Source organism: Micromys minutus (assembly GCF_963924665.1).
Source record: "Micromys minutus genome assembly, chromosome: 24".
Lineage (NCBI taxonomy): Eukaryota > Metazoa > Chordata > Mammalia > Rodentia > Muridae > Micromys > Micromys minutus.
The window spans coordinates 30,042,836-30,053,409 of record NC_137959.1 but is presented as its reverse complement, the minus strand read 5'-3'; the positions used below and the strand labels follow the sequence as shown (position 1 = coordinate 30,053,409).

The 10,574-nt window shown below is 43.7% G+C and overlaps 1 pseudogene across 1 annotated transcript; it reads left to right on the top strand.

The window, feature by feature from the left end:
* The first annotated feature begins 1,234 nt into the window (after nt 1–1,234).
* LOC308436379 (ubiquitin-ribosomal protein eL40 fusion protein-like) lies at nt 1,235–1,615 on the top strand (annotated as a pseudogene). Its single transcript has one exon. The product of its transcript is annotated as a ubiquitin-ribosomal protein eL40 fusion protein-like (transcript).
* The last annotated feature ends 8,959 nt before the right edge of the window (nt 1,616–10,574 follow it).

Below are 10,574 nucleotides of genomic sequence, written 5' to 3'. Positions count from 1 at the left end.
AACTTTTAAAACTGTGCTGCAGCCAAGTTACCAAGCCTCTGATCCCAGAACTTGGGAAGCAGAGGCAAGCAGATCTCTGTGAGTTCAAATACAGCCTGGTCCACAATAAAGAGTTCCAGGCCAGTCAGGCAACATAGTGAGATCCTGTCTCCAAAACAAAAACAACAAAAAAATAAAGTAAAAGAATATGTCAACCTCAGGTCTACCCAAACACTGTGCACACACAGGGACATACCATACATACCTGCACACATACAAAAGAAGCTTTTTTTTTTTTGCAGGCATTAACTTATTTCATGTTTGCATCCTACCTACAGTTGTATAAGTTGTCTGTTTGGTAGACTGGCCTCTCAAGTAGATGGTGTTGGGATTCTAGAAACCCTAACCCTCAGTTACCTGGCAATAGCCAGGTATGGTCTGCCCCAGTTACCTGGCACTATAAAGGGGGCTGCTTGCCTCTCCTCTCACTCTTGCTCTTTTGTGCTCTTGCTGTCCCCTCTTGCCCTTCCTCTTCCCATTCCCTTCCCCACTTTCTCTCCACGTGCTCATGACCGGCCTCTACTCCTCTATTTCTCTACTCTCCTCTTCTCTCTAGTACCCTCTTAATTCCCCACAAGACCTGAATAAACTCTATTCTATATTATACCATTGTGTGGCTGGTTCCTCAGGGAGAAGGGATTCCCAACATAGGTCCCCCAGTGGCCTCCCCTTCCCCCCAGGCCTCGCCACACCTCATGGGCCATATCCCATCCCCACTCTTTTCATCCTTTTCCTAACATTGGTGCGGAAACCCAGGACGTCATCTTTTAACAATAGATGGGGGAAAATTAGACTTCTAAAACTTAAGATTTTTACCCAAGCCAGTAAAGCGGAGATCTAAAGCCCGCCCGCCTGTTCTTTACTCAGCAATGGTGGCCTTTCCCCTACACCACTCTGCCCCCTGCTGGAGAACACTGGAGCTCGTGAAGCAACCGAATTCCACACAGTAGTTCCCTTAGACTTTTCTGGGTATTTGTGGTATTTGCTGCAGGATGTTCGGTCACACTGTGAACTCCGAGATCGTGTTGTTTACTGGAAAGCCAATTTCTAGTTGTGTATGCCTCAGCCCTCAGCACACGCCTTTAATCCCAAACAACGAAGTTAAATTTAGTTTGTAGAAGGAAGCACCCACGTTTAAAAGTGATGTCTAGGCCCTCTTTCTCTTCAACGAGACGGCCGAGCGGCAGACGCCAACATGCAGATCTTCGTGAAGACCCTGACGGGCAAGACCATCACTATTGAGGTGGAGCCCAGTGACACCATCGAGAATGACAAGGCCAAGATCCAAGACAAGGAAGGCATCCCACCTGACCAGCAGAAGATGATATTCACCAGCAAAGAGTTGGATGACGGCTGTACCTGTCCGACTACAACATCCAGAAAGAGTCCACCTTACACCTGGTGCTGCATCTGCGCGGTCGCATCATCGAGCTGTCCCCTCGTCAGTTCCCCCAGAAGTACAACTGTGACAAGATGATCTGCTGGAAGTGTTACGCATGCCTGCACCCCCGTGCAGTCAACTGCCGCCAAGTGAGGCCACACCAAAAACCTGCGCCCCAAGAAGAAGGTCAAATAAAGCTAGGACCATACCTGACCTGGTACCCTGGGACCAAATAAAGGCCCCTTCCATCGACTGGAAAAAAAAGAAAGTGATGTCTAATTGAGTGGCCGAAAAATCAGAGATTTTACAGAATAGCATATGCCCAACTCTCAGGAGAAGAGGTGCTACTTAAGAGAGCAGTGCAGAAAAAAGGGGAGAAAGCAGTTTTATTGAGACAGTGGTACAGAGACAGTTTGCAGAGAGAGAACAAGCTAGACACCAGTGAAGACAGAATGAGCCAGAGAAAGAGAAGGAGCCAGAAGACTAGAACAGGTGCCAAAGTTAGTACGAGGCCAGGCAGAGCAGTCCAGGGAAGGCTGAAAGAGAAAGAAACCAGAATGAATCCATCAGCCTTGAGAGGCGTTTTTTGAGCAGAACAGCTGAGTTGAACCAGCCAATCAGAGCTCATAACGATCAAGAAAGGGCAAGCTTATTCAGCAGCAAATCCCAAAGGCAGAAGACATTCTAGGCCTAGATAAGACTAGATGCTAGAAGCTAGATGCTTCTACTAGGCTTAGGGTAGTGGACTGAGGTAGTAAAGCCTCAGAGGAGACGATTATAACCGACCAATAAAAGTCACTTTACAGTGGCTACAGGATGTTGGTTTAACCATGTGACACTGGGACATTTAAAAAGTTAGAACAGCTCCAGGTGTTCTGGAATATCAGTATTTGGCAATGCAAGAATGGAAGGCTCAGGCTTGAGGCCAGACTGGGCTGGGTTTTAGGTTTAACATAGAAACCCACACAATTAAAAAAAAAAAAAAAAGGGGGTGTCAGAAGTTTGTTTAAATGGCTGGCTGAAGCATTTATCAAAAGATGGCCTACTGAAAGGAGTTGGAGATGCCTGATATCCCTTGGCTTAGTGTTGATGAAGGGGTTTTCAGGCTCAGGGAAATTGTACTAGAGTGGATACACTGTGTAAAACCTAATTCTGCATAATGAGAAGGCCTAAAAGATATGCCCTTCATAAATCTTATAAGACACAAAATGGTGAGAGGGGCACCAACTCAGAGTTTTGTTGTTATCCTTTTCCTTGTACCAGACCTCAGGGATGGAGATGCTACTGCTCAATTGGATGAATTAAATGCAATGGGTTTAATTGGGCCCCGAGGTAGCACATGCCAGATGACAGTATTGAATTGCCAGGGGCAAGGTAACTGTAAGTAGTTATTATAATGGGCAAAGGATGTAAAAATATCTGTGTCCCATGTAAATGCTCACCAAAAGGTGACTTCAGCTGAGGACAAGTTCAGTAACCAAGTGGATAAGATGACCCATTCTGTGGACAGCCAGCCAGTTTCCCCAGCTATCTCTGTTACTGCTCAATGGGAACATGAACAATGTGGACATGGGCGTCATACATGGGCTCAACAACATGGATGGCCTTCCGTTCACCAAGGCTGACCTAGCTATAGCTGCTGCTGAATGCCAGATCGGCCAACAGTAGAGACCAACACTGAGCCCCAGACATGGCACCATTCCTCGAGGTGACCAGTCAGCAACCTGGTGGCAGGTTGACTACATCGGGCCACTTCCTCCATGGAGAGGACAACGTTTTGTTCTTACTGGAGTAGATACTTATTCTGGTTCTAGATCCACCTTTCCTGCACATAATGCTTCTGCCAAAACCACCATCCATGGACTTTCAGAATGCCTTATTCACAATCAAGGTATCCAGTCCACATGGTATTGCTTCTGACCAAGGAACTCATTTCGCAGCCAGAGAAGTGTGACAGTGGGCCCGTGATCATGGAGTCTTGCCATGTTCCTCACCATCCTGAAGCAGCTGGCATGATAGGAAGATGGAATGGTCTTTTGAAGACAACAGTTACAGCACCGATGTGGAAGGAGCCTAGAGAGCTGTGTTAGAGTTCTCTAAAAGGCAGGATATGTTTTCAATCAAAAATATGCTTTGAATCAAAGTCTAATATATGGTACAGTTTCTCCCATAGCCAGGATCCATGGGTCCAGGAATCAAGGGGTGGAAAAGAGAATAGTTCCACTTAATACCACTCTTAGTGACCCACTAGGAATGTTACTGCTTTCTGTTCCTGCAACCCTAAGTTCTGCTGGCCTAGAAGTTCTAGTTCCAGAGCAGGGTGTGCTCCTGCCAGGAGCCATAACAAACATCCTATTGACCTGGAAGCTTAGTCTTCCTCCTGGTCATATTGGGCTTCTAATGCCCTTTAACCAACAGGCTAAGAAAGGAATAACAGTGTTAGGAGGGGTGATAGAGCCAGATTACCACAGAGAAATTGGATTGCCTCTCCACAATGGAGGTAAGAAGAATTATGTCTGGAGTGCAGGAGATCCTTTAGGGTGTCTCTTAGTCCTACCTTGTCATGTGATTAAAGTCCATGGAAAACTACAGCAACGTAATCCAGGCAGGATGACAAAGAGCACAGACCCATCAGAAATGAAGGTATGGGTCACTCCTCCAGGAAAAGAGCCAAGACCTGCTGAGGTGCTTGCAGAGTGTGGAGGAAATACAGAATGGGTGGTAGAGGAAGGTAGATATAAATACTGTCTAAGGCCACATGACCAGTTGCAGAAACAAGGATTACAAGTGACAGAGGTGCTTCTGTTTTATTTTGTTATGAAAAGGATGTTTCCCAAGGGATATTGACCTATTCTAAGTTTATGGTGCATTTACAGTTATACGTAGGATAGTTAAGTCATGTCAGAAGTATTTATAACCTGGTTATTATTTCTATTTGAATATGAGATATGATTTGTTTCAAGTTGACAAGGGGTGGATTGTGATGCCTATTATAGTTGTCAACTTGACTGTATCTGGAATGGACTACAATCCAGAAATGAAGGACATGCCTGTTATCCAGATCTTGAGGCTGGAAAACTCAAGCTTTTAATCACGATCTTGAGGCATAGTCGCCATGAAAAGCTTGTGCCTAAGCAAGGTGGTATACCCATTTAATTCAGGAGCCAGAGGCAGGCAGACCTCTCAGTTCAAGACCAGAGCAAGTTCCAAATAAAGCAGTTTAGGTCCAGGCATAGTGGTACCCACCTTTAATCTGGGCCACACCTTCTGCTGGAGGCCTACATAAGGACACTGGAAGAAGGAAGGCTCTCTTCTTTGTGTGATTTCACTTACTTGCCAGCACATCTGTTGGGGCCTATTTATTCAGGACTGCAGCTTATACAGAAGACCAGCTGAAACACCCAGCCTTGAGGGACTGAGCAACTACTAGATTCTTGGATTTCCCATCCACAGCTGCCCATTGATGAATTAGTTGGACTGCAGACTGTAAGTCATTTTAATAATTTTATTTAATATATAGTTCCATAAGTTCTATGACTCTAGAGAACCCAGACTAATACATCTGTGAATTCAAGACTAGCCCTGATCTACAAAGCAAGTTCCAGAACAGTCAGGGCTGTTACTCAGAGAAACCCTATCTCAAGAGGAAGGAGGAGGAAGAGGCCATAAGACCAACAGGTACTAAGTGGGACCTCATGAAGTTGAAAAGCTTCTGTATGGAAGCAGACACCATCACACAGGTACAGTGGCAGGCTACAGAATGGGAAGAGATCTCTACTAATTACACTCCTGACAGAGGCTTAATATGGAAACTATATAAAGAACTAAACAAAAAGAACATCAAGTAAACAAAAACTGCTGGGCAGTGGTGGCACGTGCCTTTAATCCCAGCACTTGCTGAGGTCTATAACCGGCCTTTTGCTACTCTGTGGGTTCTTCTTTCTTCCACCATCTCCACCCCTTTTCCTCTTTCAACCCCCTAACACTAGATAAGAAAGAAAAGGAAGAAAGGAAGGGGGAAGAGTTATGGTTAGACTACTTCCTGCTGATTGGGGGCATTGAGTTCCTTGGGGCAAGCTTGATCTACACACCACTACTCAACAACCAACAACCGACTCCACCTCTCCATTCTCTGGCATTTATATACCCTCTGAATAGTTTCCAGAATTTCGAACATCACACAACCTCAGAAACTAGCTACAGCTGGCAAAATCACACCCCTGCTAGAGCACCAGGAAAATCATAGACCTCAGCTGCGGACAATTTGAATCAGCTCCACATCCCACACCTGGGATTACAAGCAAAAACATATTCTTATAATATTTTTGTTTTTTTAAAGAAACCAAAATTCCACGATTGTCATGAGAGATCTCTGTGAGTTTGAAGCCAGCCTAGTCTACAGAGTGAGTTCTGGGACACCCAAGGTTACACAAAGAAACCCTGTCTGAAAAAAAAAAAAAAAAACTTTAAAAAATTAGGGAACAGAATTAAGCAAGGAGCACTCAAAAGATGAGACACAAATGGCCGAGAAAAACTTAAAGAAGTGTGTGATATCCTCAGCCATCAGGGAAATCCAAATTAAAATGACTTTGAGATTTTATCTTACATCTCTCAGAATGGTCATAATCAATAAAACAAGTGACAGCTCAAGCTGGTGAGGATGCAGGGAAAGGGGGCCATTTATTCATCATTGGTAGGAGTTCGAACTTGTACAGTTACTATGGAGATCAGTGTGGTACTTTCCTAGGAAGCTGGGAACAGAGATCGACCTCAAGATCCAGCTATGCCACTCTTGAGCCTATTTCCAAATGACTGTACATCTTGCTACAAAGACACTTGCTCATGGTACTCTAATGTTCCATTCATGATAGCCAGAAATTGGAAACAGCCTAGATGTCCATCAACAGATGGCTGAATAAGAAAATCTGGCACATTTACATAATAGAATATTACTCAGCTGTTAAAAATTCACAAGTGAATGAGAATGATGAGGCTAGAAAGAAAAAAAATTATCTGTGTGATATAACACAGGCCCAGAAAGACAAATATGGATATTTTCCTTTTTATGTGTTGCTTAACTTTTAAGTCTTCTTTATGGGTGTTATAGTTTATGTAGCCACAGGGGTTAGGTACCTAATAAAGGACTTTTATGAGGAGGGGGATTTTGCAAGGAAGGGAAAATAGAATATGTTGTTATGGAGAGAGAGGGAGGAGTCTGGACTGGGAGGATTGGATGGGGAGCAGGATGGAAGGGATGGGTAAAGGAGGGACTCTAGGGAGGGACAACTAACATTCAAGGCCATTAGAAGGCCCACAAGGGATCCTGATACTGAGGCTTCCTAAATTCATACACATATTGTTAGTTAGGGTTTTATTGATGTGAAAAGACACCATGACCAAGGCAACTCTTCTAAAAGAAAACATTTAATTTGGGTCTGGTTTACAGTTTCAGAGGTTTAGTCCATTACCATCATGGTGGGAAGTGTGGCAGCATCCAGACAGACATGGTGCTGGAGAAGGAGTTGAGAGTTCTACTTCTTGATCTGCAAGGAGAAGGGATGTGTTTCATACTGGGTGTAGCTTGAACATTTAAGACCTCAAAACCCTGCCTTCACAGTGACACATTTCCTTTTTTTTTTTTTAAGTATTTGTTTATTTTATGTATATGAATACATTGTGGCTGTCTTCAGACACACCAGAAGAGGGCATCTGATTCCATTACAGATGGTTGTGAGCCACCATGTGGTTGCTGGGAATTGAACTCAGACCTCCAGAAGAGCAGTCAGTGCTCTTAACCACTGAGCCATCTCTCCAGCCCTTTTCTTTTCTTTTTCTTTTTGACACATTTCCTTTAACAAGACCACAACTTCTAATAGTGCATTCAAACACATGAATCTACAGGGACCATACTTATTCAAACCAGATATATTAAAGAAGGTCTCACCAAATAAAGGACACAAAGTCCCAACTTGATGTCTTACACCACCAAGTGAAACCTCCAGCACCAGGAATAGGTTATATATAGTTGAGTTGTTGGTCAAAGGGGACCTAACTGAAAGCCCCAAACATCTCGGGCAGTTGCCAAACTTGCCAGGCTATTGGTTGGTGTCCCTAAATTGATGGCAAGACCATATTGCTGAATACACTGAAAGACCAGGATAAATCCTGACCCCCTAACAGGTAAAGTAGAAGACCCCTAGCAGGTAGAGTAGAGCCAAATATGTAGGCTAGCCAGTTCTGCAATACTATCTTTTTATTCTAGGAACTGATTGACCATAAAGACATAAAAGTTAAATAACACATCATAAACAATCTTGAGACACTGGATGTTCCCCCTCGTGATTCTTCACTGGTAATTTTCACCTTATAAACAATCTTGAGAAACCGGATGTTCCCCTCTCGATTCTTCACTGGTAATTTTCACCTTATAAACAATCTTGAGAAACCAGATGTTCCCCTCTCGATTCTTCACTGGTAATTTTCACCTTATAGGCAATCTCGAGAAACCAGGTATTTCCCTTACGATTCTTCACTGGTATTTTTGGTATTCTCCAATGACGTAACCCCCCCCCCCGTTGTGGTTTGTTTTCCTTATAAACCCCTTCTCTCAGCCACACGGGGTCGAACTCCTCTACCCCTGCGTGGGATACAAGTTTCGACCCTAGCGCTGGATTTCAATAAACCTCGTGTGATTGCAGCAAGGACGGTCTCTCGTGAGTTCTTGGGGGGTCATGTTATCCTGAGACTTGAGTGAGGGTCTCGAAGGTCTTTCAACACCACCAAATATCTCATTGAACAAGGAGAAAGTTGAGTTGCTACCTACCTAACTAGAGGTTTCTCCTCTACTGACTAGAGTACATGGCACTGAAAAGTACTCTGCAGAAAAGTAACCTTCACTCAGATACAAACCCTCCCACTTACAGTGGTGACCTGCCTGCGTGACATGCTTGTGAATAATAGTGGCACAACGTTGTGGGAGTAAATGTCTTAGTTTGGGTTCCTGTTGCTACGATGAAACACAATGATAAAAAGCAAGTTAGGGAAGAAAGAACGTATTTGGCTTATATTTCCACATTGTAGTCTATCAGTAAAGGGAGCCAGGACAAGAACTCAAACAGGGCAGGAACTTAAAGGCAGGGGCTAATGCAGAGACCATGGCTTACTTCTCATGGCTTGCTCAGCCTGCACCTTACAGAACCCAGGACCAGCAGCTCAGGAATAACACCACTCACTGGGCCCCCAAGCCCCATCAATCACTAATTAAGTAAATGCCCTAAATCTGGATTCTTATTCTTCATCCTCATCCTCCTTTTCCTCCTTCTCCTCTTTCTCTTCTTCCTCTTTTTATTCATCTCCATCTCCTCCTCCTCTTCCTTTTCTTCTTTTGCTTCTTCCTTCTTGTCTTTCTCCTTCTTCTTCTTCTTTTGGTTTTTCAAGATATTAAAGGCATGTGCCACCAAGCCTAGAATCCATGCATCTGGATCTTGTGGAGGCATTTTCTCCATTGAAGTTCACTCTTTTTAGATGACTCTAGATTGTGTCAAGCTGACAAAACCAGGCAGCACAGTAACCAACAACTCTCTGAATAGATTTAAGGCCCACTCCATGAGATGGGACCTAGAGAAAACCAAATATTATTGTTCTAACACAGGAGCATTGCAGTAAGATGAGTCCTACTGACAGTCTGCTACACCCATAGATCAGTTCCTTGATCAGCCATCATCAGAAAAACTTCTTATAGCAGAGGGAAGAATCACAGAGACCCACAACTGGACTATGAAGAGTGAGAGACACTGGAGCACTCGATCCTAAGTAGTATGTCTCAAATACCTCCCGTCCGGGGTCAGACATCAATGCAGAAGGAGAAATGGAAAGATCGAGAGGTGATAGACGACTCCAAGGAATCAGAGTCCTCCAGACATAACAGGACAGATCCATATATGAATTCATATATCCCTGAAACTAACAATAACAAGCTCAGTGCCTGCACGTGTTCAAACCAGAAGGGATCTCAGTGCTGAGAGAAGGGAGTGGGCATAGGCTAACAAGAAGATATCTGCATTTGGTATGAGCTCCTTTACCCCACCCCACCCCAAGAAACTATATATATCTATATTTATATATATATATACACACACATATATATACACACATATATATACATATATATATATATATATATATGTATAGCCTGAGCTTCTGTTCTTCCTTCCCAATAAGCCTCTTATGTCTCTTATGTGAGAGGCTTGTTGTGCAGTGTGACTTTGTGGTATTCCTTGGCTCTTGACTGCCAGGAGACCTTCCCCATCAGAGCTGTAACACTTGCACTAGATGTAAAGGTATGAACCACTGCACCAAGCTTAAAATCAGGGTTTTTTCTTCTTTTTTCTTTTCTTTCCTTTTTTTTTTTTTTTTTTTTTTTTTGGTAAACAAAAATAAGTTTTCTAAGCATCCACTTATCTGCCACCAGATAAGGTTAAAGCACTCCTTCCTGGAGGGTGTGGGAAGCAAAAGCCCTCAGGGGGAGAGGGGAGCTGCAAGAAGAGTGTAGGACTGTAAAAGCCCCTAGGGGACCTCGCAGTGGGCAAAGATGCTTGCGGAAGATGAAGCCAGATGATTTGATTTCAATCTCTCAGACCCACATAATGAAAGGCAAGAACCAACTTCTTAAATATCCTTGGATCTCTGGGCACACACACACACACACACACACACACACACACACACACACGACACGCATACACACACGCGTGCCAAGCAGCTTTGATTAGTACAGTTAGAGCTGCTTCAGAGAGTGGCTCCAAAGCCTTCTTTCTTCTTGTCTCTGAAGTGAGTTCAAAACTAGCCTGGGCAACTTTGCAGGGCCTGTCTTAGAATACATTTTTAATGGGGACGGTTGATAAAGTGCTTGCTCTAGAATGGCGAGGACCTGAGTTGATTCCCAGAACAAACCTATGTTTTTTTAAAAAGAAAAAAGGCTGGCCATACTGGCACTATCTTTTAATATCAGCACTGCAAGGCAGAGGAGGACTTCAAGGTCTATGTTTTGAATTCCAAACCAAGCAGGGCTACACAGTGAGACTCTGTCTCAAAACAAAGTAACTTTTTTTCTGTTATACTGCTTTTCACAGTTTGATAAATATTTAATATTATG